Raw genomic sequence first — 23,337 nt, 5'->3', positions numbered from 1 at the left:
TACGGCTGAAGCTTACCTCGTGATACTTTGGTTAGTAGATTTGTATATAATCTAACTATTGGGACATAGGCGTCAAGCTCCTGTAACGATAACAATTTACTATCTTAGTCTTTTTAAACAGGCATTATGTATTACTTATATAAAAAGATGATCGTTCTTGCCATAATAGTTTATAAATTGATTGAATACATTAAAAATTTCAGTCAAATTACTTTATTCTCCGCGAAGGATATTTGACAAGAAATAGCCTTAATTAATTGTTCGTTCCTGATGATTTAGAGTTGTCGGGTACCATAGAGCCACGATAATAAGCGAAGTCTTGCATAATTCATCTTTAATTCATCCATAATTATATGGATAGTATTGACTATAAATCAAGAATATCTAACCAATTACAGGTGTCAGATATATTGGGTTCCTGACAACTAAAAATAGTTACTGTACCTTGCTTTGACCAGGAATAACATTATCAAGGAATTCAACACATCCCGGTCTGTGGCATAAAACCTGAATTTCGGCGTACATTTCGTTATCTTCGTTCACAACTAAAAATATAGACAGGGAAACGGTGTTTAACATCCATTAGCAATTTATGCTAATGATCTTATTTAATGATCTTCATAATTCAAATTCCGAGAACCAACGTTTATGATCATATTTTACGGGTACTTTCTCAAAGTGAGAATATGATTAAATATCTTCAAATATCAGTATTATGAATAAATAAGGGCGATGACTACTTACACTCCTCACTCCCAACGGCCAAGACTTTTCCTAACAGAACCATAGTGGTACCCGTGTTCAAACACACTTGATCACTGAAATTATAAAAGTCTGGAATGTTTAATATTGATTGAAATACACCTGTCAATAACTTGATTTTCGACTAAGGATATATTTATAAAAGCAAAACCGAAAAGTATGTGTGAAAGGCGTGTTTATAGTACCTTCATTTGAAACTGGGTGATAACCGTTTAAAGAAGAGTCAAATTTATTATCATTGGCGACGCGCTTTCAAACTGCAAGTTTGGCGACCAATTACCACAAGCTCAATATTTCGAATCTAAATTGAAATACATGTATTTTATTTCCATACAGTTTGACAATTGTCCTCTATAGCATGGGACATTTTCTTTAAAGTAATCGTCTACAAATACGCCACCATCTTGAAGAAAAAGTGGAAATATTAATATTACTAAATGGCGCCTATATGCTAAACTTACCCTACATCTACCGAATCTGAATTTGAAGGACTACTGTTATACTGGCTGCGCAGTCACTTTCATCTTTGTTCAATTTATAGCCCATTTCTCTCTCTCTCTCTCTCTCTCGGGTAAACTTTTAAAATCCAATATTATTAATTTACAAATAAACATTGGTTTTAAAAAAGCTTATATCAAAACATCTCAAATTGGCATTCTGTTGCATGATATAGCACGATTATTAGATATTTAATTAAGAATTAATTAAGTCAAGCATTCTCCAATTATGAGTGAGAGTAAATCAAACCAAACTGAATATAACAACAATGTCTTCCCCAACACGAACCACGTGATAGATGATGAATTGGTAACACCGAATCAATTAACATCTAAATGTTGTCACCAAAAATGGCTCAGCTCTAAATTTGTAAAACCTATATTTGTTTAAATTATTAGGAAATTCTTTAGGGTTTCTGGTGTAATTTTACTATCATATGGAAAACCGTTTTTTGTATTTTTAAAAATCCTAAATGTATTGATATAGATTTTAAAATTTTACATAATATATGATTAACGGAAAAGCTATTTAAGATAGGTAAAGTAAGTGACGAATATTGCCCGGTTTGTAAATTCATGCACGAAGATATTCAACATGTACTAGATGTCAACATTAAACAGATTTTAAACTTCTAATTAAGTATATAATGAAAATAAATATAAGTAGTAATGAATTAGGCACTGTAATTTTATTTGGTCTCCAGCTGTCAAGTAATACCCTACCAATAACGTTATGTAATATTAGTATGTGTACTGTGCGATTAGCTATATATAATAAATAATATATACTGCGTACACATCTACTAGGAAAAAAATGAGAGTTCTAAAGATTTTATTTTAGGCTTTATTAAGCCTCCCGGGTTAAATGATGAGATAAGCATCGATTTTTAACTTTAAATAACAGAAACAGAAATCTGTGTTTCAGCGTACATACGCACTTTTAACCAAATTAAGAAACATTTGTTCTCACTATGAATGTATTGTGATGCAAATATTTGATGATCTATTTAAATTCTGTGAATGGACATGTTCTAAGAATTAAAAAAGGTAGTGAAATCCACAGGCACGCGTTACAGTGTTTGGAATTTATGACATTTCGGACGTAATAGTTTCAATAAGTAATCCGAATTGATATTAGGTATTGTGAATAAATTTGCATTCAGAAATTAAATGCATGTCCTTTCATCCCCAAATCGTTTGACCCCGGACTGTTTCAACCCAACCTACTTTTTTGTTTGGGTTGTTGCTTCGCGGACGGTTTGATCCCCTGTCATTTTCTAGCATTTAATCAGTCATGTGATTGAGGTATATTTACATCGATTTAACGTATTGTTAAATACATTGTTAAACACTTAATCAATTGTTATGCATTGCAAATAAATGTATTTAATCTTGGGAGTTGGAGTTGTATTTACTAATCAATAGGTAGCCAGGTCGTTCATGAAGTCAAGTAGTAAAATTAATTATTTTGATCCAAACTTAGAATGATTCCAAAGTATGTGAATAAGTTCAAATTTATTTACCGGTAATAACTTTGAAAACGCAATATTTATCATGTGATCCATGGCGAAATTTTCATATGGTTTAAACAATATTTTTATTCATAAAATATCATATATTACAGTTTTTTAAAGATAAGATACAAAAACAAGCTAAAAGCTTATATAAATTTGCTTCATATATGTTTATGTTATTTACTTTTGATATTTCAAGAATATGATAATGTACTTGACGACGAAATCTGGGACCAGATTTATGGCTGATTGGGACCACGACAAGGCTCATTCGGACCATTACTTAAATGACGCGAGTATTTAAAATATGTTTGCATATTTTTGATAATAAGACAACTATGACAATAAATAGAGTAATTAGTCACAATAAATAGTGTAATTAGTCACAAATAATAGTGTAATTAGTGAATGACGGCTTAAATACAAATGAGCTAAATCGCAGAGAAGACGCTTCACATTCTTGGCTGATTGGGACCAGATTTCTTGGCTGATTCGGACCATGATCAGACCAATGACGAGAGTGTTTTAAATATGTTTGCTTGACAATCAAATTGTAACCCAATATCAAATAGCCTCATATCAGTATAATTACTGCAACGAATGCGATATTTTGTAATGAATGAAGTTGACAAAATGACAGACAAATTGTTCTTTGTATAATATTTTAATTAGTAAATATCATTTTATTTCATATAACGAGACATTTGGTGGCGATTCAATTCCTTTACAAACCAATATTTTATTATTTAGTAGTAGCCGAGACAGAGACCTTCCTGATCTAGACAAGTGTTGAATAAATACACTAAATTGGTTGACAAATGTGTAAAATTTTCTTAGTTATATACACATTAAACAAAGTTAATTAAATCAAACTTTATAGTATAAAACTCCGGTAGCAATATACAAGACCCTAATCACACCATTTATTGTTAATTAATGACAAGCCTAGTAATCCAATAAACAATCAGATCCAATCACACAAATTCTCCTCTCATCCGAGCGCCCGAAGGGCGCGATGGATGAGAAGGATTATATGAATATATATAGCCCGAGGGCTCGAGGATTTATATTGCATATTTCTCATTGATCTAAATAAATATGTATACTAACTCAACATTCAAAGTCCAAAAATAGCACAATTGCACGTGCAGCACTGTGTCACCATACGCCTGACTATAAATAAGAGGTAAGGCTCGGCTCTAGTTGTGTCTTTAAAGTTTTGTTGGCAACCATATATATAGCACTGGGAGGGCTAAAGGGAGGGTATATAAATCCTCGAGCCCTCGGGCTATATATATTCATATAATCCTTCTCATCCATCGCGCCCTTCGGGCGCTCGGATGAGGAGATTATATTCCATTATATGCCCTTTGGGCATCTCCGATTTATATTGCATCATTGAAAGGGTTGTCAACAAAAAAGAAAACAAATAGTAGGCTGTTAAAATTTATCCATATAATTAAAAAAAATGTATTATTTCCTGTAGAACAAAAAAAACTTATCATTGTTCCATGATACTGTTTTAAGATTGTCTGAAATAGAGTATCCAGAATTAAACGATGCAGATCAGGAAGTTGAACGAATTCAATGAGGCTTATATTCAGAAGTATCAATTCCTGCCAGTACAATGGTTTCTTAAGCCAACGGCCAATGGTAGATGGCGTTACTGCTCTGAGTGTAATACATGTATGAGATACAATAAGTTCTGAAGTTAATTCAAGATAATACTGGAGAGTATATCAGTAAACTAATCCAATTTGACCTGGTATAGATGAGAAGATTGACAAGAAATTTTCCAAACTTTCACTTCCTCACCTTATAGCATTGCCATAATCTAGAAAGCGATTAATACTAAAAGCTCTTAATGTGGCACCTTTGGACTGTAGCTAGAGCCAATAAGTTCACTGTTATATAAGTGAGAAGCTTCAAAGATATACCTTCTGAGGCAAAAAAACAATTTAATATAATAGAAACACTCCAGGTTGCTACAAAAACAAGATTTTGGAGGATCAAGATTAAAAATACCTTCCAAAAAACGATAAATCATGGCATGGTTTCTGAACTTCCTGCTGCCTGAAACATTCAGAGTCTGAACAATTGCTGATGTGTAGGTGTTAGCAACACTATAGGAATACTAGACAACGACAAATCACTCAAATAATTTGCAATATTTTCTACAGTGGGATCCAAAGGATCAATTTGTTTCCGATCTGCCTAAAAATTCTATCGTCTCAAGGCCAGATTATACTGTTTGTTAATTCCTGGTCTCCAGGACCTGAGAATAGTGTCAATATCATGTTGTGATAGTCCTCTATTAGTGAGGGTTTGCTTGAGACAAGCATTCGTGTATAAAATTTTCCCTCCCATGGGGTAGCACATCCCATGGTGAACTAAACGCAAGAGGTCCTTCCGTAGAAGCAAATGAATGGGCTTAGAAATTAGCATTGCTAAGAGTCTAGAATACCATACCGGTATTGGCCATCCTGGCACTATAATTGTAGCATGGTCTCTGATTATTTGGTTGAGATACCGGTACTTGGCAACTACACTGAAACTTTCAGTGAGAAGAGGAAGATGTATTGGTGAAAATTAAATCAACTCATCTTAAATACATCATATTCAAGAGCCAAACAAAATGGATCAGACTGTCAACTTTACAACTTGGTAAATAATCTGTGGTGTAAATAGATCTATGTCCGGTACAGATAAAAGATTACATACCCTCTGAAAAATGTGCTTAATCAACTTCAATTCTGTGAAGTCAGAAAAATGTCTAGATAATGCATCTGTTATGCTATGAGACATAATTGATCTATAGATATTTAGCAGATAAATATTTCTAGAAGCACACCGGTACCAAATTTGTTTGCTTATTTTAAAACAATTTTAAATTCCCCAATATTATAAATATATGATAATTATAGGATATAGTGTTATCACATTGAACAAGTATAAGCGTATTAGATAAATTGCTGCACAATGATGTCCATCCATAGAAAACTGCCAGCAGTTCAAGATAATTTATTGATATTCTGAACTATTCCAAAGCAGATAGATGTGAATATCATAAGGAGTGAGCACCCGATACATAAAGAGAAGCATCCAAAGTAAAGACACAAGAGTGGTCTAATATGGTTACCATTTTAAATGCTAATGTTATATGTAACCACCAGTTAAACTCAAACGTCATTGAGGGAAATACATTCTGTTTAACTTAAAGCTCTAGATTACTCTTTTATATAGGTAAAGGTACTAAAAGTATTGCTGTTCGTAGAAAAGGAACACAGTCCAATAAAATACTCTTTGTCTGATAGTGAGCTTGTTCGATGTTAATAAAGCTCTGGCCTTGGTTATGACTTTATCCTTCGTTGAGTAAGAGATCAGTAAATAAATGACAATGAATAGTAAATTCTAAAAAATAATTTCTTTAGAAGGAAATCCTAGCTCTCGAAAATATCTTACAGCTTTCTGTGTGTAAAACCACATTCTTTTGCAGTGTTGATAGTGGAAAAGAAAAAATAGAATTGTCTGTAAAATATGTACAATGTATACACTGCCTGCGAAGGATTGCAAAATTTGATTTGAAAACTTTAAAAAGAACTCTTGGAGCTGAGGAAACTCTGAAACAGAGACATGTAATCTCAACCGTTTGATCTCAAATAAAATGTAAATATTATTTATGATGATCTTGACGAATATGAATAGAAAAAAGGCATCTTTTAGATCCATTAATGATAGAAAATCCTCTCTATGTATTATACTGATGGAAGCAAAGCATAAAGTTTCTTATGTAAAATGTCCATAACTTATAAATATCTAAATTTTTCAGGTTTATAACAGGATGATAATCGTCAGTCTTTTTCTGTAACTAAAAAGATATTAGAAATAAACTGATTGGTATGAAAACCAGGGAATACCTGGACATAAAGCCTTCTTACTTAACATTAAATTAATCAACAAACTCCATCTGCTCTGAAATATACAGAGGTGGTTAGGCAAGCCAAGTTGAAAGGGTGGTTGAAGAAAACTCAAACCAGTACCCGCTAACTGTATTAAGACTCCAGTTATCTGATGTCATGATAGACCAACTGCCTAAAAAGTATTCGAATTCTGGCTGGCTACAAAAGTATTACCTACAGGTGTTACTGTAGCTGGGTTGATGCTGCCCTGAAAACGGAGGCCTGTAAAAGGATTGCTGCTTAGTACTCGACTCAACATGATTATCAAATAATACGTATAATTGATTGACTGATCTATATAAAGTCGAATCGACTGGCCGATTGGAAGAACAGAGTGGGTGATATCAACGACTTAAATAGCGTTTAAGGGAATTCCTAAGTTTTAAAAGACAATTTCAAATGGGTATTACCCTGGATCACTTACTGAATCAGCAATAGAATTTTTTGTATCTTAATTTTTTGACAGCAATGACAATAAGGGTGAAACACCAAAGCCTATTATCTTCTGTATATCCTGAATAGCCGCATCTTGTGACTGTGCTTGACGTAGTGTCCAGTGTCCAGGGAGGTGCAACATACGGCCACATGCATTTGTAATTTTTCTTTTTAAATAGGGTCTTTAACAACCAGTTAATCTATCTCAACATGCTTCATGGTAACCATATTAACTAGTTTATAGATTAACGATCGAATCATTTACTGCATTGTCACCCTGAAAAATGGGGGAAAAAACAAAATCACTGAACCCCTGGTCAGGACTGAAATCATTATACTGTTGATTCAGGGTCAAAAATTATGAACCATTAGGTTCCATAGATTGGTCGTCAATGACCCCGTCTATAAGCCCAGTCGGAGAAGAACAGTAGAAGTTAAACCTCATTTCATTTCATTTTATTTCTCATCAATGACATTATTATTAACATTGTTGTCTGTAAACAAAATCGTTAAAAATATAATATTTAATTGATTTTAAAATCATCCCTTCTTACATAAGTGTTATAAATTGGTAGGCTACTGTGTCATTTATTTCATTTTCATTTGACTATATAGTCATATATAAAGACTATTATTACTAAAACTACCGGTATAGGACTTAGATGCATAACAAGCCTATATATCCATTTGTTGGCGGTAGAAGTAAAAGCATAATTATTTCCATTTATTCATTTATTTCATTTTCATTTGAACTATATAGTCATATATAAAGACTATTATTACTAAAACTACCGGTATAGGACTTAGATGTATAACACAGGCCTATATATCCATTTGTCGGCGGTAGAAGTAAAAACCAAATTATTTCCATTAAAATATACACTCCGAACAGAGGACACGTGGTCCCGTAGATAGAAAAAAATGATTATCAACACCAAGCGACACGATTATTACCGACATGAAAATGTCAAAATGACTGCGATCAACAGACAGATTGAGGTAGAGTGAAATTAATGGTGAAACAAAAGAATCCACAGTATCCGTAATGGCAATACCACTCGGCCTAAATTTATCTACCTGGTCGGGACATTACGAATCTTGTTTTAGTCACAAGGTTTAGAAGGCACAATACCTTTCTTTTTAAAAATACGATTTATTACTTGTCCCTATTTAGCCGCCTCGTTACCGGTGTAAACATCCGGTTGAGATATATATAATTAAATGGCGGCTTTTCTTTTACGGATCGTATCTACATCAACCAAGAGGTCTAACCTTCATCAAGGATGAGAATGTCCGGGGCTAAGTTTATAGAAACAGACTCTCCGGACAAAACCTCTCAAAATCATCGCTTGGAGATTTACTAAATTCAACATGGAATAAAGCAATAAACGGGCGTGAAACAACGCCACAAAAAATATATGGACCGGCACAGCGTACCGGTCGCGATGACGTAAAAAAAGGAATTGAATCTACGATCCAACAAAATCGCAAAGTAATAGTATACGATATAATATGACTATGAGTAGTGCACCACTACTACTACTAATAGTCATGGTCTAGATCAAAAAGGAAAAAGACAACTAGAGCCGAGCCTTACCTCTTATTTATAGTCAGGCGTATGTTGACACAGTGCTGCACGTGCAATTGTGCTATTTTTAGACTTTGAATGTTGAGTTAGTATACATATTTATTCAGATCAATGAGAAATATGCAATATAAATCGGAGATGCCCGAAGGGCATATAATGGAATATTATCCCTGTTGTGGCTGTCAGTAAGATCTGAGCAATTTTCATGTAGTAATATAGTACACTTTCCTAGATATCACCTACCTGTTTACTTGTGTTAAAATTGAGTCTATATTAAATCTATTATGTTTTTTTCTGTACAAGGTAGGATATATCAAGGTAGTGGACCCTATATATCAAGGTTGTGGACCCTATAGAGGTCACAATTTTTATCCGATTTTGTTGAAACTTGAAATGTAAGTTTATAACCCAAAGATCTTGGTTCCTTTCGATATTCGCGCATATCGGACTGTAATTTCCTGAATTATGGCCCCTGATTGTAAGAAAAATCGCGTTTTTAGCTTGTGGACCCTATAGGTCATAATTTTTATCCGATTTAAAAAACCGTATTATTATATCACCGTTACACCCTAAGGACGACTGAGTTTGAATTTCGTGAAAATCGGCCCAAAATTGACAGACAAAATGGCCGCCGTTCGTTCTGGAATAGCATAGGAATATGTTATATCAAGGTTGTGGACCCTATAGAGGTCACAATTTTTATCCGATTTTGTTGAAACTTGAAATATAAGTTTATAACCCAAAGATCTTGGTTCCTGTCGATATTCGCACATTTTGGACCGTAACTTCCTGAATTATGGCCCCTGATTGTACGAAAAATTGCGTTTTTAGCTTGTGGATCCTATAGAGGTCATAATTTTTATCCGATTTAAAAAAACCTATTATTATATCACCGTTACACCCTGAGGACGACTGAGTTCGAATTTCGTGAAAACCGGCCCAAAATTGACAGACAAATTGGCTGCCGTTCATTCAGTTCCTTTCGATATTTGCGCATATCAAATTGTAATTTCCTGAATTATGGCCCTTGATTGTAGGAAAAATCACTTTCTTGTTAGCTTGTTCTCTATCCATCTCTCGAAAATGTGGGCGTATCCTGCCTGGCAGCCGCTGGTTATCCAATTTTGTTGAAACTTGAAATGTATGCTTATAACCCAAAGATCTCGGTTCCTTTCGATATTCGTGCATATCGGAACGTAACTTCCTGAATTATGGCCCCTGATTGTACGAAAAATCGCGTTTTTAGCTTGTGGGCCCTATAGAGGTCATAATTTTTATCCGATTTAAAAAAACATATTATTATATCACCGTTACACCCTAAGGACGACTGAATTCGAATTTCGTGAAAATTGGCCAAAAAATGACAGACAAAATGGACGCCGGTCGTTCTCAAATAACGTAAAATTATGGTATATCAAGGTTGTGGACCCTACAGAGGTCTCATTTTTTATCCGATTTTGTTCAAACTTGAAATGTAAGTTTATAACACAAAGATCTCGGTTCCTTTCAATATTCGCGCATATCGGACAGTAACTATGGCCCCTGATTGTGTTAATATATCACCGCTACTCCCTAAGGACGGCTGAGTTCGAATTTCGTAAAAATCGGCCTAAAACTGACAGACAAAATGGCCGCCCTTCGTTCTCAAATGGCGTAAAATTAAGGTATATCAAGGTTGTGTACCCTATAGAGGTCACAATTTTTATCCGATTTTGTTGAAACTTGAAATGTAAGTTTATAACCCAAAGATCTCGGTTCCTTTCGATATTCGCGCATATCGGACTGTAACTTCCTGAATTATGGCCCCTGATTGTACGCAAAAACACATTTTTGGGCTTGTGGACCCTATATAGAGGTCATAATTTTTATCCGATTTAAAAAAAACGTGTTAATATATCACCGCTACTCCCTAATGACGGCTGAGTTCGAATTTCAAATTTTTACCGCTAGGTTCGATCTGGATTTTAGTCGAGAAAGTTCATCAGTATATTCCAGCATTTTTCCCCCTAGTCAGGGCTGAAGGACTAGGTGCCTGGCAAGAGACAACGTATAGTCGTTTGGGTGACAATAGTTCCAATACTTATTAAGAGTAGGCCGTAGTGCCGCTGTCCGGACAAAGTTTCCCTCATAACAAGCACACTGTATGGCATATGCCCGTCCTCATTATCCCGGTCGGGCCAAAACAGTAGGATGTTAAACCCCATTTCAGTTGATTTCTCTATTTATATATTATAGAAGAAGGAGGTGGGTCAATGGGAATAATAATAGGAGCCGTAGTAGGCGTTGTTGCCGTAGCAGGTGCTGGAGTTGGTGGATTCTTCTTACTCAAGATGTTGAAAAAGGTAACTAACAGTCTAAACAAAAACCCAAGCAGCCAAATTTCTTAGATTTATGTGAAAATAGAGGATTGAATTTTGCTGATCTTTTCAAAAGAGCCGAACCCTAACGAAACCCATCGACCACTCACCGAAGATTGAATTTTTTTTAATCAACCATGTAGGAAAGTAAATTTAATATTGCATCAAAGTTAAAGATGCATTGTGCTAGAGCTAAATCTCCTATTGCAGACCTTTTTTATTACTTCAGATGTTATATTAACTATTATTTATACATCGATTCACATGACAAGCCTATAATCACCTCTGTAGACGATCGAATGGCCGAGATTTAAAAATTTAAATATAAAAATAGATTAGTCTCGATTGTGAAATACCGTTGCTATGATAGTAAACAATCTACTCTACATGACTTCGCTTTTTTTTAATTATTTAGCATTAGAAATGTTGTATCTCCATTGAGTAAAGATAAATAACCCGTTCACCAATAAAATGACGATATTTCGCCATGTGATATTTTCTCATATAATTATTGGTCGAAAATATTAACTTGAAAATATCGTACATATCTGGAAAAAATTTGTCTGCTATCGCCTGTTTTCAATGAAAAATTAGTGTTACAGTACGGGCATCGCGATGGTTTGACGGAACACAGTATTTCGGTGTTTTCTATCGTGGAATTCCCTGTTTATATACCGTGGGAATATCGAGTAACACAATAGCATTGCCTCAGTGTTGAAAATACGGTATAGACTTATAAGGGTTTTAATTATATACTATTCAAAAAAAGTAGGGGATATTTGATTTTTAAGTGTTATTAAAGTCACCTAATGAAACTGACGAAGAAACAAATGACAAAATGAAATGAAGTTCACATTCATCGATTTATTCCAAATGATCGTTAGACTAAGTAAGGCACAGACTGACCATTATAAGGGTAAAATGATACCCGGGGTCAAACAGCAAAGTTACCACAGCATCACAACCAAGTCAGTAACGGGTAAATCCTCCTCTGTTTGCCAAACAAGCATTGATCCGACGTGGCATACTCCTAATGAGACGTCTAAGGTCATTTTGGTCCAGATTGTCCCATTCCTGTTGCAACGCAGCAGCAAGTTCTTGGACATTGGCAGGACGTTGTTGACGTTGACGTAACCTCTGTCCAAGCATGTCCCAGACATGCTCGATGGGGGGGAGGTCGGGACTCAGTGCTGGCCAAGGTAATGTGGTGATGTTCTGTTGTTGGAGGTAACCTGTAACGATCCTGGCCCTGTGACATCTTGCGTTGTCATCCTGGAAGATGAAACGGCGGCCATGACGTCGTGCGAACGGCACAACATGGACTGCCAAGATATTGTCCCGGTAGTACTGGCCTGTAACACGCCCTGCAACAACATGTAAAGCCGTTCTTCCAGCAACAGTGATGCCTCCCCACACCATAACAGAACCACCCCCAAATCGATCATGTCTGATGACGTTAACGTCTTGGAAGCGCTCGTTTCGACGACGCCACACCCTCCTACGTCTTGACTCATCTGAAAACATCACATTGCTCCAGCGTCGATTATCCCAGTGTTGACGATCCCTACACCAACGACGTCTTGCCTGAATGTGATGATCTCTCAAACAAGGGATCACGCGAGGACGTCGGGCGCGAAGGTGACCCCTATGCAGTCGATTCCGAATCGTCTGGCCACTCACTCTCACACCAGTGTCTGTTTGAAGACGAGCGCTGATCTGATTTGCTGTGATGACACGATTTCTCAAGGCCAAGGTACGGATAAATCGATCCTGGGCTTGAGTTGTCGCCCTTGGTCGACCTGAGCGTGGTCTGTCCTGTACAGATTGTGTATCACGGTATCTGGACCATAGCCTGCTTATGACAGACTGAGAAACATTCATCGTCCGCGCCACAACCGCCTGTGTTGTGCCGATCTGTAGCATGCCAAGGGCACGTAACCTTTCATTTTGGGTAAGCCGACGCATATCAAAATTTGTTTTCTGGTCACTAAAACAATTAAACTGATGTTTCCACCCTGGAATTCAATGCCACAATGACTGTAACATTCAAAGTCAGAGTCGTGCAAATCTTGGGTTGGACCCCCATGATGATCCCAAGCATCACCTGCATTCCATGCGGTAGCTATTGGTGCGTTTGGGCGTCACATGTAACTGAAAGTGTTTCTTCTGTTAGGTTCTATAGTGACTTTTTTCGTAGTCATTTGCATATTTTAGTATTATGCCCCCAAAATCAAATATCCCCTACTTTTTTTGAATAGTATATTATGGCTAAACAAGTGGTTCTGATCGTTTATTTTACTTATAAGAAGTTTGTAAAATGAATTTAACTAAAACTGCTTAAGCATTTCCCTAAATTTACATCGCTTACAATCGAACGATCTTCATTGCAGAACTTTTAACTTATAATGTAGTCATGTTCATGCAGTTTGGTTTTAATAACATAATTGCCCCGTGATAATCCCACGTAGGGCATTTTTCCGAGACGTATTGTCTTTCTATTGTTGGATTACCCCACGCCTCCAGGCTCCAACAACTCACGGTACGAGAAAGCAGGTAGTGTCCACCTTACAACGGGTTGAATTGATTTATGGTTTATTTTATAATCTATAAGACAGTTTAGATCATAATACGTTACAATTCGCATTTTCGGATTCCGAGTTGATTCCTATACAGAATTCCGGGTGAAATGAAAGACGTTTGGACCACTGCTGCCGAACCGATTTTATAAAACTGAAAGTTAATGTTCTTACTACGATTTTTTTTTCTTTGCGTGTTCTCTGTTTTGGATGTGCATTATTTTTATATTTGTCTGTGATAATTATTGCAAATATAGTAGGATTATTATTAAGCTTATTTAACTTCTACTGTGCGAGTAAGGTAAGCACTTTCTGCATATTGCAGAAATTTTTAATAACAGTCTAGTTCATATGTAAGCGTTCAAAAACATGAGCCGAAAATGTAACGTTTCCTTATATTTGGAGTTGTTTAGATCCAAAGATCTTGATTTCTTTCTATATTGGCACGTATCGGACTACAACTTCCTGAATTATGGGGGTTGGGGTAGGGGTGGGTGGGTTATGGATGGCCGAATGGTTAGCACGTGCACGCTGTATCATACGTTCTGTCATTGAGTCAACTGGCGTGGTTTTGATTCTCCGGGTGTACATGACAATGAGTAGGGTTGCCTGTCCAACCTCGTGGGTTTTCTCCGGGTCTTCCGGTTTCCACCCACTACTGTAGTACTTACTAATGAAATTGAACTATGTGTTAGTCCCGAAATGACCTAGTTTGTGTCACAGACGTTAAACTGTACGAAAAATCACGTTTTTATCCGGTTTTGATAAAATATATGATTATATCCCAAAGATCTCGGTGCCTTTTCGATAATGACACTTATCGGGCCATAACTTTTTAGATTATTACCCATGAGTGTACGAAATATCACTTTTCATATTTGTTTGTAGACAGTTTAGATGTCACATTTTTTATCCGATTTTGACGAAACTTGAAATATTTGTTTTTATGCCAATGATCTCGTTTCCTCTCGATATACTGGCATGTATTGGACCGTAACTTTGTGGATTATGGCCCCTGATTGTGCCAAAAATCGCGTTTTTAGATTGTGGGCCCTCTAGTGCTCACAATTTGTATATATTGTTTTAATATGAAAAAGAAGTTTAATAAAAGCCTATTTCACTGCAAAATTAATAATAATAATAATCAATTTGTATAGCGCTGAGTGCGCCAGCTAACAGCTGCTTCGCGGCGCTCTTCATAATTAAAATAAATACAATGTAAAACAAATAGTTCTAAAACATTAAAAAGTCAACATGTTCATAGTTTAAAAGCTATTTAAAAAGTTCGGTTTTTAAGATTTTTTTTAAAAACAGCAACATTAGTAGAGTCTAGTTTGAAACAATGTTGTTTTTGTTCAGATTGATATGGTTTTTTTTCTGTTTCCACCGTGCTTATTTCGCACAAAAATTCTCATTGCATAATTTTGAGTGACTTAAAGATTAAAGCTATTTTGAAAAGTCGGCACATGTCAGAACCATGCGAACTCTCAGAAATAAGTAAATTGGTGTAAAAGGTTACCCCTTATTTAAATTTGAATAAATATGGCGGGTAAAATGATTCCGAATTTTGTTTTCTGGGACTTTATAGCTCTGATTGAGAGAAATGAGCATTTTTTTTTTATACGCCCACATTTTCATGTGGACGTATATTGTCGTCGCCCCTGTCCGTCCGTATGTCTGGACGTCCATCCGTCCACAATTGTTTGTGGACTCTCTACGACTACAGGTCACAATTCTTATCCGATTTTGACGAAACTTGAAATATAGGTTTATCCCCAAAAGATCTCGGCTGCTTTCGATATATTCATGTATTGGATCGAAACTTCATGGATTATGGCCCCTGATTGTACGAAAAATCATGTTTTTATCTTGTGGACCCTATAGAGGTCACAATTTTGAACAGATTTTGATGAAACTTGACATGCATGTTTATAACTCAAAGATCTTGGTTCCTTTCGATATTTGCGCCCATCGGAACGTAACTTCCTCAATTGTGGCCCCTAATTGTCCGAAAAATCGCGTTCTTAGCTTGTGGACTCTATGGAGGTCATAATTTTTATCCGATTAAAAAAAACTGTATTATTATATCACCGTTACACCCTAAGGACGGCAGAGCTCGAATTTCGTGAAAATCGGCCCAAAACTGACAGACAAAATGGCCGCCCTTCGTTCTCAAATAGCCTAAAAATATGGTATATCAAGGTTGTGGACCCTATAGAGGTCACAATTTTTATTTGTAAGTTCCTTTCGATATTTGCTCTTATCGAATTGTAATTTCCTGAATTATGGCCCTTGATTGTAGGAAAAATCACTTTCTTTTTAGCTTGTTCTCTACCCATCTCTCAAAAATGTGGGCGTATCCTGCCTGGCAGCCGCTGGTTACCTTTTCGGAATACTTTTAGGGGTTATCCGATTTAAAAAAAAGTTTTATTAGATCACCGTTACACCCTAAGGATGACTGAGTTCGAATTTCGTGAAAATCGGCCCAAAATTGACAGACAAAATGGCCGCCGTTCGTTCCCAAATAGCGTAAGAATATGGTATATCAAGGTTGTGGACCCTATAGGGGTCACAATTTTTATCCGATTTTGTTGAAACTTGAAATGTAAGTTTATAACACAAAGATCTCGGTTCCTTTCGATATTCGTGCATATCGGACCGTAACTTCCTGAATTATGGCCCCTGATTGTACGAAAAATCACGTTTTTAGCTTGTGGACCCTATAGAAGTCATAATTTTTATCCGATTTAAAAAAACGTTCTATTGTATCACCGTTACACCCTAGGGACGAATGAATTCGAATTTCGTGAAAATCGGCCCAAAATTGACAGACAAAATGGCCGCCATTCGTTCCCAAATAGCGTAAGAATATGGTATATCAAGGTTGTGGATCCTATAGGGGTAACAATTTTTATCCGATTTTGTTGAAACTTGAAATGTAAGTCTATAACCCAAAGATCTCGGTTCCTTTCGATATATTCGCGCATATCGGACCGTAATTTCCTGAATTATGGCCCCTGATTGTACGAAAAATCGCGTTTTTAGCTTGTGGACCCTATAGAGGTCATAATTTTTATCCGATAAAAAAAAAACTGTATTATTATATCACCGTTACACCCTAAGGACGGCAGAGCTCGAATTTCGTGAAAATCGGCCCAAAACTGACAGACAAAATGGCCGCCCTTCGTTCTCAAATAGCCTAAAAATATGGTATATCAAGGTTGTGGACCCTATAGAGGTCACAATTTTTATTTGTAAGTTCCTTTCGATATTTGCTCTTATCGAATTGTAATTTCCTGAATTATGGCCCTTGATTGTAGGAAAAATCACTTTCTTTTTAGCTTGTTCTCTACCCATCTCTCGAAAATGTGGGCGTATCCTGCCTGGCAGCCGCTGGTTACCTTTTCGGAATACTTTTAGGGGTTAAAATTTAGCTGCTGTTGTAAATAAGCAGAGCAAGACTGAAACCAATTTTCGAATTTCGTTTTCCTGCATTTTAGATCTTAAGGCTGAAACACAACTATTTTCGAAGGCATTTATAAGTCATATATATAAGAGCAAACGAAAATCCATAGATCATTTCAAATTTTTGACATGTCCAGGAAATAAGCAATTTTGTGGGAATAACTTTTCAACTTTTTATGCCCATAAAGGAATAAATAGTTGTTTGATTTTCATAAAAAAAATTGCAGCATTCTTGTAGCACCATGGGTCTTTTGTCTGACGTGGAGAGCGTACATTGTCAAACCGGTCGCCACATCCTACATACGACCCATGCATCTTTTCTTACTACATATTTCTGTAGCCTTGTGATCGTCTAAAATTTGTCTCTAGCTGTCTTTACTTCTGCTTCACGTTGTGTATTTACTTCTTCCAGTTTCTTAAGACGTTTGTCTTACCAGGAATAATAATGCATAGTTCGCTTCTACATTTTATATAGCATATAACTGAATACAGGTATACAAGCATAGCACAAATTACAATACTATATAGCTAAAACCACTTCTCCACCCTATCCAGCCTCTCGGCTGTCTAGGAACTCAGATGTACCCTCGATCTCTGGAATCTAATGCAAGTCTGGCTTGAAAGGTTCAAATAGATATCTTATATAGCACCCAGGTTTATCATGCACAGGAAGCCTGTTCATGGCCCTGAACCTGTGCAATTAACGATATGATTGGTTACTTTAAACCAAATGATGCAATTAGAATAATTCCACTCACCTGTAATTCTGGTGGTAAATTGTGACACATGTTTTGGTTTAAAAGCTCTTTTTATGTAATGTCAATTACAGACTAAGTTGATTTAGTGCACACTATATATGTGAATATGTTTGAAATTACTAATCTTGCCAAAGATATTAATTAATGAAATATAAAGCCATCTTATTTCAAGAGCAAAAATTCTAGCAATATTTTTACATTCTGTGAATATTCCTTAGATGTAACCAATTGGTCACTGATAATGACGTCATTCTGGCAAAAATTATATTTTTGCAAATATATACATCAACAGATTTTTTAATATTCCCCACTGTTCATTACATTATCGATATTCATAGAATTGCATTGCAGCAGATTGAATGGTAATCTGATTAAAACACAGATTCTATTTTGTTTCGTTTTTTATACACCCACATTTTGACGAAACTTGAAATATAGGTTTATCTCCAAAATATCTCGGCTGCTTTCGATATTGGCATGTATCGGATCGAAACTTCATGGATTATGGGCCCTGTTTGTACGAAAAATCACGTTTTTAGCTTGTGGACACTATAGATGTCACACTTTTTTATCCGATTTTGTTGAAACTTGAAATGTAAGTTGATAACCCAAAGATCTCGGTTTCTTTCGATATTCGCGCATATCGGACCGTAACTTCCTGAATTATGGCCCCTGATTGTACAAAAATCACGTTTTTATACGCCCACATCTTCATGTGGACGTATTATGCCGTCGACCCTGTCCATTCGGACGTCCGTCCGTCCACAATTGTTTGTGGACTCTCTACAGGTCACAATTCTTATCCTATTTCGACGAAACTTGAAATATAGGTTTATCCCCAAAAGATCTCGGCTGCTTTCGATATTGGCATGTATCGGATCGAAACTTCATGGATTATGGCCCCTGTTTGTATGAAAAATCACGTTTTTAGCTTGTGGACCCTATAGAGGTCACAATTTTTATCTGATTTTGTTGAAACTTGAAATGTAAGTTTATAACCCAAAGATCTCGGTTCCTTTTGATATTCGCGCATAGTGGACCGTAACTTCCTGAATTATGGCCCCTGATTGTACAAAAAATCGTGTTTTTAGCTTGTGGACCCTATAGAGGTAATAATTTTTATCCGATTTAAAAAAACGTATTATTATATCACCGTTACACCCTAAGGATGAATGAGTTCGAATTTCATGGTAATAGGCCCAAAATTGACAGACAAAATGGCCGCCGTTCGTTCTCAAATAGCGTAAAAATATGGTATATCAAGGTTGTGGACCCTATAGAGGTAACAATTTTTATACGCCCACATTTTCATGTGGACGTATTATGCCGTCGCCCCTGTCCGTCTCTCCGTCCGTCTGTTCGTCCGTCCACAATTGTTTGTGGACTCTCAACAGGTCACAATTCTTATCCGATTTCGACGAAACTTGAAATATAGGTTTATCCCCAAAATATCTCGGCTGCTTTCGATATTGGCATGTATCGGATCGAAACTTCATGGATTATGGCCCCTGTTTGTACGAAAAATCACGTTTTTAGCTTGTGGACCCTATAGAGGTCACAATTTTTATCCGATTTTGTTGAAACTTGAAATGTAAGTTTATAACTCAAAGATCTCAGTTCCTTTCGATATTTGCGCATATCGACCCGTAACTTCCTGAATTATGGCCCCTGATTGTACGAAAAATCACGTTTGTAGCTTGTGGACCCTATAGAAGTCATAATTTTTATCCGATTTAAAAAACCGTTTTATTATATAACCGTTACACCCTAAAGATGACTGAGTTCGAATTTTGTGAAAATCGGCCTAAAATTGACAGACAAAATGGCCGCCGTTCGGTCCCAAATAGCGTAAGAATATGGTATATCAAGGTTGTGGACCCTATAGGGGTCACAATTTTTATCCGATTTTGTTGAAACTTGAAATGTAAGTTTATAACCCAAAGATCTAGGTTCCTTTCGATATTCGTGCATATCGGACCGTAACTTCCTGAATTATGGCCCCTGATTGTACGAAAAATCACGTTTTTAGCTTGTGGACCCTATAGAAGTCATAATTTTTATCCGATTTAAAAAAACGTATTATTATATTACTGTTCCACCCTAAGGACAGTTGAGTTTGAATTTTGTGAAAATCGCCCCAAAATTGACAGACAAAATGGCTGCCGTTCGTTCTCAATTAGCGTAAAAATATGGTATATCAAGGTTGGGGACCCTATAGAGGTCACAATTTTTATCCGATTTTGTTGAAACTCGAAATGTAAGTTTATAATCCAAAGATCTCGGTTCCTTTCGATATTCGTGCATATCGGACCGTAACTTCCTGAATTATGGCCCCTGATTTCTTTTTAGCTTGTTCTCTATCCATCTCTCGAAAATGTGGGCGTATCCTGCCTGGCAGCCGCTGGTTATATCAATGTTTTGGACCCTCTTGAGGCCACAATTTTGATCCGATTTTCATGAAACTTTAAATTTATGTTTATATCACAAAGATCTTGGTTCCTTTCGATAATCGTGCATATCCGAATGTACACGTAACTTCCTGGATTATGGCCCCCTGATTGTTCAGAAAATCGCATTTTTATACGCCCATGTGGAAATGTGGACGTTTATAGCCGTCACCCCTGTTCGTCCGTCTGTCCGTCCACAATTTATTGGAACGCTGTAACGCCAAAAGTTATCTGATTGTTTAAAAATTGATATATGTTGTTTATATTAGTGAGATAAGAAACCTAGTTAATTTCAATAATTTCTGTTAATTCTAGAGTTATGGCCCTTGTTTCACTTTGTTGCACATTATGAACGCTCTAACATCAAAAGTTATCTGCCGATCTGTATGAAATTGATAAGCGTCACTTAGATTAGTTAAAAGAAGAATACTATTGAATTTCAGTAATTTTCGTTTATTACTTCTAGAGTTATGACCCTTGTTTCACTTTATTGCACCTTGTGAATGCTCTAACATCTAAAGTTATATGCCGATCTGTGTGGAATTTATACGCATCATTTAAATTAGTAAAATGAAGAACCCTATTGAATTTCAGCAATTTCCGTTTATTACATTTAGAGTTATCGCCCTTGTTTCACTTTGTTGAACCATGTGAACGCTCTAACGCCAAAAGTTATCATCCGATCTGTTTGAAATTAATATGCATTATTTAAATAAGTAAAACGAAGAAACATTGAATTTCAGCAATTTCAGTTTATTATGTCTAGTGTTATGGCCCTTGTTTCACTGTGTTGAACCTTTTGAACGCTCCAACGCCAAAAGTTATCATCCGATCTGTATGAAATTTATATGCATCAGTTACATTAGTGAAACCATGAAGCCTATGGAATTTCAGCAATTCACAATAATTACTTCTAGAGTTATGGCCTTTGTTTCATTTGTTCAACCTTGTTAATGCTCGATTGATGAAAGTTATCGTCTGATATGTATGAAATTGATATGCATCATTTAATTTGTGAAACGGAGGTCTATTGAATTTTATCAATTTCTGCCCATAATTAGTAAAATGAAAAAGCCTGTCAAATTTCAAAATTTTCTATAAATTACTTACAGAGTTAGGGCCCTTGTTTCAGTTTGTAGAACCTTGTGAACCCTCAAACGACAAAAATTATAATCTAATCTTTATGGAATTGTTTTTGCCGTCGCCCCTGTCCGTCCGTCCACAACTATTTGTGGACACTCTACAGGTCACAATTATTATCCAATTTCAACGAAACTTGAAATATAGGGTTATCTCCCACAGATCACGGTTCCTTTCGATATTGGCATGTATCGGACGATAACTTCATGGATTATGGTCCCTGATTGTATGAAAAATCGCGTTTTTAGCTTGTGGACCCTATAGAGGTCACAATTTTTATCTGATTTTGTTGAAATTTAAAATGTAAGTTTATAACCCAAAGATCTTGGTTCCTTTTGATATTCGCACATATCGGACTGTAACTTCCTGAATTATGGCCTTGATTGTACTAAAAATCGCGTTTTGAGCTTGTGGTCACTATAGAGATCACAATTGTTATCTGATTTTAAAAAAAACGTGTGAATATATCACAGTTATACACTAATGATGGTTGAGTTTGAATTTCGTGAAAATCAGACAAAAATTGTACGCAAATAGTGTAAAAATATGGTATATCAAGGTTGTGGACCACCTAGCGGCCACAGTTTTTATCCGATTTTGATGAAACTTTAAATATATGATTTTATCATAAAGATCTTGGTTCCTTGTGGTAATCACACTTAACCGAACGTAACTTCCTGGATTATGGTCCCTGATTGTTCGAAAAATCACATTTTTGCTTGTGGATTCTCTAGAGGTCACAATTTTTTTTCCAATTTTAAAAAAAGTTTAGATATATGACCATTCCACCATAATGAATGTTGAATGCGAATTTCGGGGAAATCAAATTGAAAATGGCTGCTCTTTGTACGCAAATTGTATATAAGTATGTAATACTTAACGCTGATTGATTAATCAATGTCTGATGTCATAAGATCAAAAGTCGCGCTGCAGAGGCGGATCCAAGGGGTTGGCCCATCGCCCCCCCCCTCTCCCTAATTTTCGACAGTGCCCTTTTTACTGCTGAAAGTGCCTTTTCTCAGACCAAAATATGTCCGTTCCCAACCCGTTGCAGGGATCCCAAATGACTCAAACCATCGACTCAAACACACCAGTCTGGTCTAATTAATGCTTCCACTTTCAAACGAATTCTTGTTGTTTAGCTGACGGTGCCCTAATCCTATAGCGTGACTATAGACAGATATCAATGATAGCATCTTGTGGAATCGGCGGCATATACACTCATGCCCATCACCGACGCACATGAGTTAAACTTCATGTAGTTTACTTAGACAAAAATATCAGCCAAATAGCTCTTGGAATGGCGGATAATTTTCTTGGGGTCAGTGCCCTCATTTTGCGGTGCCCCCCCCCCCCATTTCAAAATTCCTAGATGCGCCCCTGCGCTGTTTAACCCCGATGTGAGCTTCCACTATAACTTGTCAGATCTTCAAGTAATGTAGGCCATCGAAAGTATAAAAATCGAAACGAAATATAGATCTGTATTTTAATCGGATTGGAATAGTAACCTTTGAGATAAAGTGTAAAATATTTGTAAGATATCTTAAAATTTTTTGGATTTACAATAGTTTCACATACCGGTATTCCTTTGATTTAAAAAAGTATTTATTCAGAATTCTTATATACAATCATAGAGGGAATAATATGAATAAGTTGGATACAGTAACAAGCAACTTAATGCTTATATAAAACTTCCTTTAAATATAGACCTTTAGATTTAGGCACAACAGATCTGTTTCCGATGTTGCAGTAGAAAAGAAAAGAAAAACAAACGAATGTTAGGACAATAATATAGTCCCTTAAATAATGGAATATTGTTATGCACAATTTTAAGATAAA

General features: G+C 36.0%; 2 long non-coding RNA genes across 6 annotated transcripts in view; one reads left to right on the top strand and one right to left on the bottom strand.

The window, feature by feature from the left end:
- The window catches only part of LOC130014248 (uncharacterized), an 80,886-nt gene that overhangs the window by 9,948 nt on the left and 47,601 nt on the right, over nt 1-23,337 (bottom strand). The window contains exons 3-5 of the long non-coding RNA XR_008789216.1: nt 745-818; nt 445-545; nt 17-80 (exon numbers count right to left, since the gene is read on the bottom strand). This is a non-coding gene — a long non-coding RNA (uncharacterized LOC130014248). The remainder of the gene's footprint in view (nt 1-16; nt 81-444; nt 546-744; nt 819-23,337) is intronic.
- The window catches only part of LOC130014247 (uncharacterized), a 47,650-nt gene that overhangs the window by 15,439 nt on the left and 8,874 nt on the right, over nt 1-23,337 (top strand). The window contains exons 1-2 of one of the 5 annotated variants that reach the window (XR_008789212.1): nt 8,147-8,166; nt 10,991-11,097. This is a non-coding gene — a long non-coding RNA (uncharacterized LOC130014247). Of the gene's footprint in view, nt 1-8,146; nt 8,167-8,821; nt 8,841-8,874; nt 8,941-9,039; nt 9,059-10,990; nt 11,098-23,337 lie in introns of those variants that run through there. The other 4 variants (XR_008789213.1, XR_008789211.1, XR_008789215.1 and 1 more) reach the window with 4 other exon arrangements.

This window comes from Patella vulgata, chromosome 1 (assembly GCF_932274485.2).
Source record: "Patella vulgata chromosome 1, xgPatVulg1.2, whole genome shotgun sequence".
NCBI lineage: Eukaryota > Metazoa > Mollusca > Gastropoda > Patellidae > Patella > Patella vulgata.
This window is presented reverse-complemented; position numbering and strand designations above follow the sequence as displayed.